Genomic DNA, 8264 nt, shown 5'->3' with positions numbered 1-8264 from the left:
GAGCCAGCGAGGGCGTGCAGTGGTCCTTCCACTCCGTGGCTCACTGAGGCTGTGGGCGTGGAGAGGCCCCAGCATGAGTGTCCCTGCCTGCTTCTGGCTTTCTCCTGAGAGCCCACAATTCTCTGATGAATGCCCGCTGAGCAGTCACGCCCTTCACTCCACAGTGAGTAGTAGCTGAAGTGGGCTGCTGAGTGAGCCATCCCTCCCGGTGACTCAGAAAACATTTTGTGATCTGACCTCTCCTGGTGTTTGTCCTGCCTAATCTGAGCTCAGGTGGAAGGCAGGTTAACACTTTGACGACTTTCCGTGGGTGAAGTAGCCTCTTTAAAGAGGAAGGGATCACCGGGAAAAGCCTGGTATTCCATATGTACGTGGCTGTTAGCTTTCATACTTTGGTCCCTAACATTCAAATGCCATCTGTATACTCTGTTTCTGGTGGAAGGAGCCAGAGGCAGCCGGCCCTTTGGATATTCACTAGGCAGGAGGCGGCTGGGAGCTGCAGGGGACCCGCCTCCATTCTACCTCTAGGAGCTGCGTCCTTTTTTCCCTAATTAAATGAAACTTTTTATTTTGAGATTATCGTAGATTCTTGCACAGCCACCAGAAATAGGTCGGACACATCCCACGTTCTCTTTACTCAGTTTCTCCCGATGGTGGCATCTTACAAAGCTATGCACCGATGTAATGATTTCATTGGCAATGATACAATCAAGATACAGAGTGCTTGGTGTCCCTTTTGGATTCGGGGACCTGTAGGGTGCGACTCGCTGTGTCTGCGCATCCTTGGGTCCTGGGCCCGGTGCACGTCTCCCAGGAAACCCCTCTCCTCCCTCTTTCTTTCTGCCATGTCCTCCTCTCTTGTTCCTGGCACTCTTCCCCAGTGCGTGCACCTTCTCTCCCTGGCTGTGGGAAGACAGTCCTGTTTCCTTCCTCCCACTCAGGGTGCTGCCTGGAGACCTCATTGGCATCTTCTCTGTCCCTTCAAGCTGGCCCTGCCATTCCCACCAGCTGGGTCTCCTGCTGTTCCCGTGGCATCGAGCAGTCCCAAGGGTGTTAACAAAGGACATGTCAGGTGCCTGTCTGCAGTCCTCCGCAGCTCACGCGTGGCTCTGTAGTGCCTCACTCACTGCCTGCCTTTCTTGTTCCTCCCAGACTCTCTCTCCCCACCCATGGCCGCTGTCGTGGTGCCTAGCCCGGGGCTCTGTTCCTTGGTGCCCCTGTGTCAGACCAGGCCCTCTTCCTGTCCAGGGTGCCTGGCACGGCTGCCAAGTCACAGGTTCCCATGAGCTGCAGTTGGGAGGTCGGAGGCTGTGTGCTTCACTGAGTATTGACCTTGGATGACGATGCCTGCTCATCTCTGAGGGGCTTCCGTTTGAATCCCCTCAGTTAGTCATGGGATGCACGGCCGATGTCGGGAAAGCATGTCAGACTCACACCAGGTGTCCAGGCAGCCGGTGTGTGAGAGAGGTTACCTCTGAGAACGCTGGTCCTTTAAAAACCTGACTCGTCTTTTCCTGGGTGGGGAAGGGGTTTTTGCAGGCTGTGTGCCGGCGAGGGGTGGGGTGGTAGGAGGGACCGCCACGGGGTGGTGACCATGGGGATGGCGGGAGTCTTGGGGCTTGGGGCAGGGAACTCGGGAAGGATTTGCATGTCCCATGGTGGTGGTGGCTCACGTTTCCTCTGGTGTGCAGGTGGAAGCCTGGCGTTTGCTCTGTGCTCACCCTGCGGGCTGAGTGAGGCTCCCACCCAGGAGCAGGTGCTGGGGCCGCAGGACACGCTGGGCCCACACCTGGTCTGGGACAGACACCAGGTGAAGGGGCGGGACAAGGGGAGGAGGAGCCATGCTGGGTCTTGTGGGTTTTGTTTCTTTTAAATAACAGCTTTGTCGAGATAGCATTCACACACCACAGAACTCACCCATATGAAGTTTACAATTTAATGGCTTTTACTATATTCACAGAGCTGTGTAGCCTTCACCTCTAATTCCAGAACATTCCATCAGCGCAAAGGGCCGGCAGTCCCGTGCCCCAGCCCCTGACACTCTGTCTGTGGATCTGCCTGTTCTGGACGTTTCCCATCAATGGAATTGCACTGTGTTCTTCTGTGTCTGGCTTCTCTCACTGAGCATCGTGTTCTCAGGCTCCATCCACGTTGTTGTGTCAGGGCTTCACCCCTTTGCGTAGCTGAGTGATGCTCCCGTGTGCGTGGCCCAGGTCGTGGGGTCTCGAGGCCCCTGGAGAGGCGTTCGTTTGGCTTGGTCCTGGGGTGGGGTAATGCCAGTTGCACTGATACGGTGCTAACAGGACCCCTTGCTGGAGTGGGAGACAGTTGGAAGGTTGGGGACGTGGCTTGCCTTGGCCTTTGAGACTGCTGGGTGGAGGCCATGCTGCCGCTTGTTGCTCAGGGAGCGCGGGCGAGTCCCTCTCCAGCTGTGCCCCCTCGGAAGGGCTTCCTCCATCCCTGAGCTTTCCCTCCCTTGCCGTCACGGCCTCGGCCTCAGGCCGGACTGCTCTGTGGCAGTAAAGCATTTTCTTTGGTGAGGGCGAGAAATGTTCTGGTGGTGAACTTTTGGTCGTCGCATTCCCGCATCCCACCGGGGTCACTCCTCGATGGCTGCTCCACGCACACGCCTGGCGTCAGGAACTCAGCACTTATAGCGGCTCCTTGGGTGGCTGGGCGGCCTCTTATAGGTGGGCTAGTTTGGACTGAAGCAACTGAAGTGGTCTTGCCACCCCTGGAGCCCCCGTGGCATCCCATCCTCCTGTGGATACACCCATGCCCGTTCTGCAGAAGGATGGCTGCCCGGACAGCAGGACGTCCCAGCCCGTCCTGACTCTGCGCAGACTGGCTTCCGTGAGCTGCAGACCCAGGCGTGGAGCTCAGGCTCACGGTCAGGTCTGAAAATGCTCCCACAGGTGCGGCAGTAGGTGAGGGAGCACACGAGCCACACGCATGCCCTCGTGGGAGCCACGTGACGAGTCAGAAGGAGGAGGCGAGGTACGTTTTCAGAGCATTGTACGTAATCGAGTATAGCCCAGACATGACGTTTTCAACGTGTCATTTAAAGAATTACTGAAGGGCAGTTTTACTTTGTGTGTGCACGCACACTCTGTCTTAGAAATCCGCGTGCATCTTGTGCTCACAGCACACACCACTGGAGTGGCGCCAGTGTGCACCATTGCCCCTTGTCCAGGTGGCCAGGGGCTGCTGTGGGCACAGTGAGGCTCTAGAACCCTCTCCCACGGAGCAGCTCCTTCCTTGGACCCTGGTCATCGGGGCCACTGCGTGCACAGCGGGTCCCACCCGCCTGGGTCAGGGCCACGGACCCATCATGTCCTGTACCATGTCCATGGCCCAGGAGCCACGGGCCCGCTCCCTCTTCTCTCTTCCTCCACCAGCTGGACTTTGGCCTCATGGGGTCCAGGCAGCCCCTTCCTGTTTTCCCATGTTGACTGTTCTTGCAGTGCCAGTCTCGTGGGCAGGGTTTTGTGATGTGGCTCAGTCCCGAGACCAGCCTGGTTTGTCAGCCTGGCCCTGTGGGGAGAGGGCTGGGTGCGGGGTGGGAGGAGAGCCTCCTTCCTGGCTCTCTCCTTTGCATCGCTTTACCAGGCGGTTCCCATCCTTGGCCTGGCTTGTCCTCAGGTACGGTCCTGGGGCCAGGCAGCACCCCCTTGCTGGGGGCCTGTGGATGTCCGGGGCTGACTGTGGACGAGACCCGTGTAATGCTCCACAGCCAGTCTCTCTGCCACCCCTGCCCCTGTGTGAAATGCACTCATTTTCAAGTGAAAACCTGTTCACTTGTTGAGTACTCAGGCCTACCCCAGGTGCTGCCCCTCCCCCTCCCCCTTCACCCCCTGCTCCCTCTCCCTGGCGAGTGAGTGCTACCCAGCGGAGCTGCAGGCTGAGAGATGCTCCCCCGTGGGGCCGCAGGCTGAGAGGTGAGGCTGAGCGCCTTTGCTGGGCCTCGGGGCCCTCTGCTCACCCGCTTGGCTTGCCTCCCAGACGGAAAGCCTTCTGTGGATTTTCCACTCCTCCAGCCAGATTTCTGCTCTCAAAGCCCGACCACTGGGAGAGGCAGAAAGTCAGCCAGCAGACCTCCCACCGTGTTCCATCTCCCCTACCTTTGACTCCTCCCGCTGTGCTTCTCCACTTTGGGAAGCAGTGCGTGCATCCCACCCTGGCTGCTCTGTCCCACTTGCCTTGGCCCCCACCCCAGGGATCTGGAGGTGTGCAGAGCCTCGGGGAAGAAGGCAGCGACACCCATCCTGCAGGCAGTGCCCCCTGCAGCTTGCTGGGGAGTGAGGACTGCGGGCAGAGTCCCAGGGTGCTCCCCTTCGGCACCTCCTGGGCACTCGTGCCCTCAGCAGACGGTGATAGAGCAAGAGTCCCTGCTTGCTTCAGGCCGGTGGCTCTCTGAGCGAGGCCCTGGGCCAGCAGCCTCCCCACCAGTTGGAACTGGTTAGGAATGCGGGTTCCTGGGGTCCAGACCTGCTGATTCTGAAACTTTGCGGGTGGGCCCCAGAACTGCACTCTGACCAGGGATTCTGATGCTCAGACTGGTGTAATGCCCCTGCCTCGGAGGCCCCCTGGGTCCCAGTGTCTTCCTGCTGCAAGTGGGAAGAGGAGGACGGAGTCCAGGTCTTCTCTCCTCCCTAGTCTCTTCCCCCTGCCTCTCTCAGGGTCCTCCAGGGATGATGTCTCCAGATGTCGTGCCCCTGTCACCGTGAACCAGCCTGTGTGCTCAGGGGTGGGCTGTGCCCTGGCAGTGAGCACCCAGGAGGCCTCCTGTCCAGGATCCTCACGCTGGGCGCAGGGCCTGCGGGGACGAGAAGGGGCAGGGCCAGACCTGCAGGCGTCTGGGTGGAGTTCCTGTTCCCAAACCTTTCCTCATCGTCAAGGATGAGGCAGGGGCCTGCCGAGTGGGACAGCCAGACTCCCCAGCCCCGTGGGTGGCCCCCGCCCTCCCCTGATCTGGGCAGGGGAAGGAAGCAGACGGGATGGGCTTGGTGGCGGCTCAGGCCTGATGACAGCCTCTGGCTTGCGCACAGCGTGCTTTTTCAGGTGGGAACGGTTGTGCTTATTGTGGCTGTTTTCCCAGGACCCCGGAGGGAGGCCACCGGCTCTGTGGTGAGCAGCATTCCGCTAAGCCTCTGTGCAGCTTCCTGCGGAGGCTCTGAGGCTGTCAGTGAGAAGAGCCTGGGTTAGTCAGTGACTCAGCAAGCAGCCAGCAGTGGGCCAGGGCTGTGGCTGGGATGGGGAGTCTGGGCGTCCCGTGCAGCGAGGCCAGGGCTGGCCTCAAACCCCGGAGTTCCAGGGCTCCCCCGGGGGAGGAGGTGTGGGTGCTCCTAGGCCCGGGCTTCCTCAGGGCTGTTGTCAGTCGGACCTTTCTGGGTCGGCTTCTGGCGTCGCTCTGTTCTGAAGGCCTGTGAAGCAGAAGAAGAGGCCACGGCCGAGAAGCTGTGAGAGCTTCTGAATCATCGATGGTGATCAGGGCATCTTAAATCATACGACTCAGGACGGTCACTGGAAGCTGGCCAGTTCCTAAAGCAGCATCCTGAGATTGTAGGAGGCACGTCGTAAACTGTTTCCTTCCTTTCATTGTGGTTTTAAAGCTTGGGAAATCTTGAGTTCATCTCATCTCGATGAGACCACATTCCAGGCCCCTGTCTTCCCAGGTCTGTGTGATGCGGCCTGAGACGCGGTGGCTCGGCCAGGGCTGCAGCCCGCGTGCCGTGAGGGCCTCTGCCGCCCCTGCAGAAGAAGCGTCTCTGGGGGATGTCCAGCCTCTTGAGGGGGCCGACGGAGGGAGCGCAGTCCGAGCCGGCACGGGGCTGCCACGCGGTGCATGCTCAGGCACACGTGCACGCTCACGGGGTCCTTTCAGAGCACGCACCCTGTTTTGTAACTCCACAGTGGTGACCGGAATGAGACTCTCCTGGGTACTGTCACATCCTCCCGTGGCTCTAAGACTTGCTGTTACGGGCCGTGCTCACAGGGTGTAGGGTATCAGGCTAAACGCAGACATGAATTTAGCAGCTTGAGACGAAGCACACTGATGACCTCCCGTGGTTTCTGAGGGCAGGGATTCAGAGCAGGCATGCCAGGGGATTCCGGCTGAGGGTCCCTCAGGAGGCTGCAGTAGGGGCTTCAGCCGGGGCTGCCCCATCCGAAGGCCAGACCGGGCGGGATGCCTGGCTTCCAGGAGGCTCCTCCCATGGCTCCTCGGCACGTGGGCCCCGCAGGGCTGCCAAGGCTCCTCAGTGCACGGGGGCCGGCTCCCCTAGGGAGGAGTGTGACACGGAAGAGGGTTGGTGGAAAGTTCTAGACCCTCGTCCTCATCCTGTGGCTACCTCAGCGCCTTTTACACTGTGCTGTGTGCGTTTGTCTCTGAGCAGACCCTGCGGGAAGCGTGGCGTCTTCTCGGCTTTCAGTGGGTACAGGAGCCCAGGGAATTCAGGGCTGCCAGGACTGTCTGTCTGGACTCACTGAATGTTGTGCACCAGGAACAGAGTCCGTCGGCCACATGAGTGTCTTAGATGCTCAGTATTTTCCTGCTGAGGTGGAGGTGCTTTTAACAATGCCTCACATTTCCTCCTATAGATTGTGTTGTGGTTTTTTGTTTGTTTTTTGCCGCGCCATGCAGCTCGTGGGATCTTAGTTCCCCAACCAGGGATTGAACCTGGACCCTCGGCAGTGAAATCACAGAGTCCTAACCACTGGACTGCCAGGGAAGTCCCTGTTGCTGTTGTTGATAGCTGTTTTGAGGTGTAATTCCCACACTCTTCACCTCATCCACCTAAAGCGTGCCATTCCCTGCTTTGTAGTGTATTCATTGAGTGCAGTCGTCACTACTACCAATTTTAGAACGATCCATCACCCTGAGAGGAAACCCCATCCCTATTAGCATCCCTCCCATCCCCCTCTCTAGCCTCTGACAACCAGGAACCCACTCTCTGTCTCTGTGCACTTGCCTGTTCTGGACGTTTCCCATCAATGGAATCACACACACTGTGTGTCCACCGTCTGGCTTCTCTCACTGAGCATCGTGTTCTCAGGGTCCATCCACGTTGTAGCGAGTGTCAGTGCTTCACTCTTTTTCGTGGATGGATAATATTTCAGTGTGTGGAGGGACATATTTGTTTATTCTTTCATCTGTTGATGGACATTTGGGTGGTTCCATCTTTTGGCGGTTGTGAATCACGCCTCTGTGAACATTAATGTTCGGGGTTTGGGTGTGGTTTTTTTTTTTTTTTTTTTGGCTGTGTTGGGTCTTCGCTGCTACGCGTGGGCTTTCTCTTGTGGTGAGTGGGCTCTAGTCTTTGTTGCGGCGTGCAGGCTTCTCATTGCAGTGGCTTCTCTTGTTGCGGAGCACAGGCTCTAGGCACTCGGGCTTCAGTAGTTGCAGCACACGGGCTCTGTAGTTGTGGTGCACGGGCTTCGTTGCTCCACGGCATGTGGGATCTTCCCGGACCAGGGCTCGAACCTGTGTCCCCTGCATTGGTAGGCGGATTCATAACCACTGCCCCACCAGGGAAGCCCAATGCTCAGGGTTTTGTGTGGACGAATATTCTCATTTCTCTTGGGCAGATACCCAGGAGAGGAATTGCTGGGTCATTTGCTAACTGTTTAACCTTTGAGGAGCTGCCAGACTGTTTTCCAAACCCAGCTGTCCTCACTGTTTTCTGCCGTTTGCCAGGAGGCTTTGGGGCCGATTGTTCTCATCAGTGGTTATTCCCCAGGGTTTCTGGGTCAGCAGTGGCGCTGAAGCTGCGGGTCAGTTCCCCCGTGTTGGGAACCACTGGTCTGCAGGGCTGTCCTGTGCTGGACTGCATGGATGGCACGTGCTCCATCTCCCGCCCCCGGCCTTGTCTAAGTAATATGTGTTCAATGGATGTTTACTGCTCCATCCTTGGTAAGTTGGAGGATATTATTAAGAACGATAGAAGATTGTTTTTTTCCTTTGCCTTAAAAAAGAAGATTCTGGGCAAAAGGTCACGTACCGTAATTCTATTTACAAACGTCCAGAACGGGCAAATCCACAGAAACAGAGAGTGGATTAGTGTTGTCAGGGGCTGGAGAGGGAATTGGGGCATGTCTGCTAATGGGGTGATGGGATGTTCTGGAACTAGATAGAGGGGATGGTTGCCCAGCTCTGAATGTATTAAAACTCACTGAACTGTATACTTGAAGCGGGGGCCCATTCTGTGTGAATTATAGCTCAGTAGGGCTGCTGTTGCAGAGATGAGGCTTAGGACACAAAGGGT

Source organism: Phocoena sinus, chromosome 8, assembly GCF_008692025.1.
Source record: "Phocoena sinus isolate mPhoSin1 chromosome 8, mPhoSin1.pri, whole genome shotgun sequence".
Taxonomy (NCBI): domain Eukaryota; kingdom Metazoa; phylum Chordata; class Mammalia; order Artiodactyla; family Phocoenidae; genus Phocoena; species Phocoena sinus.
The sequence above is the reverse complement of the archived record's forward strand: the minus strand, read 5'-3'. Positions refer to the sequence as shown.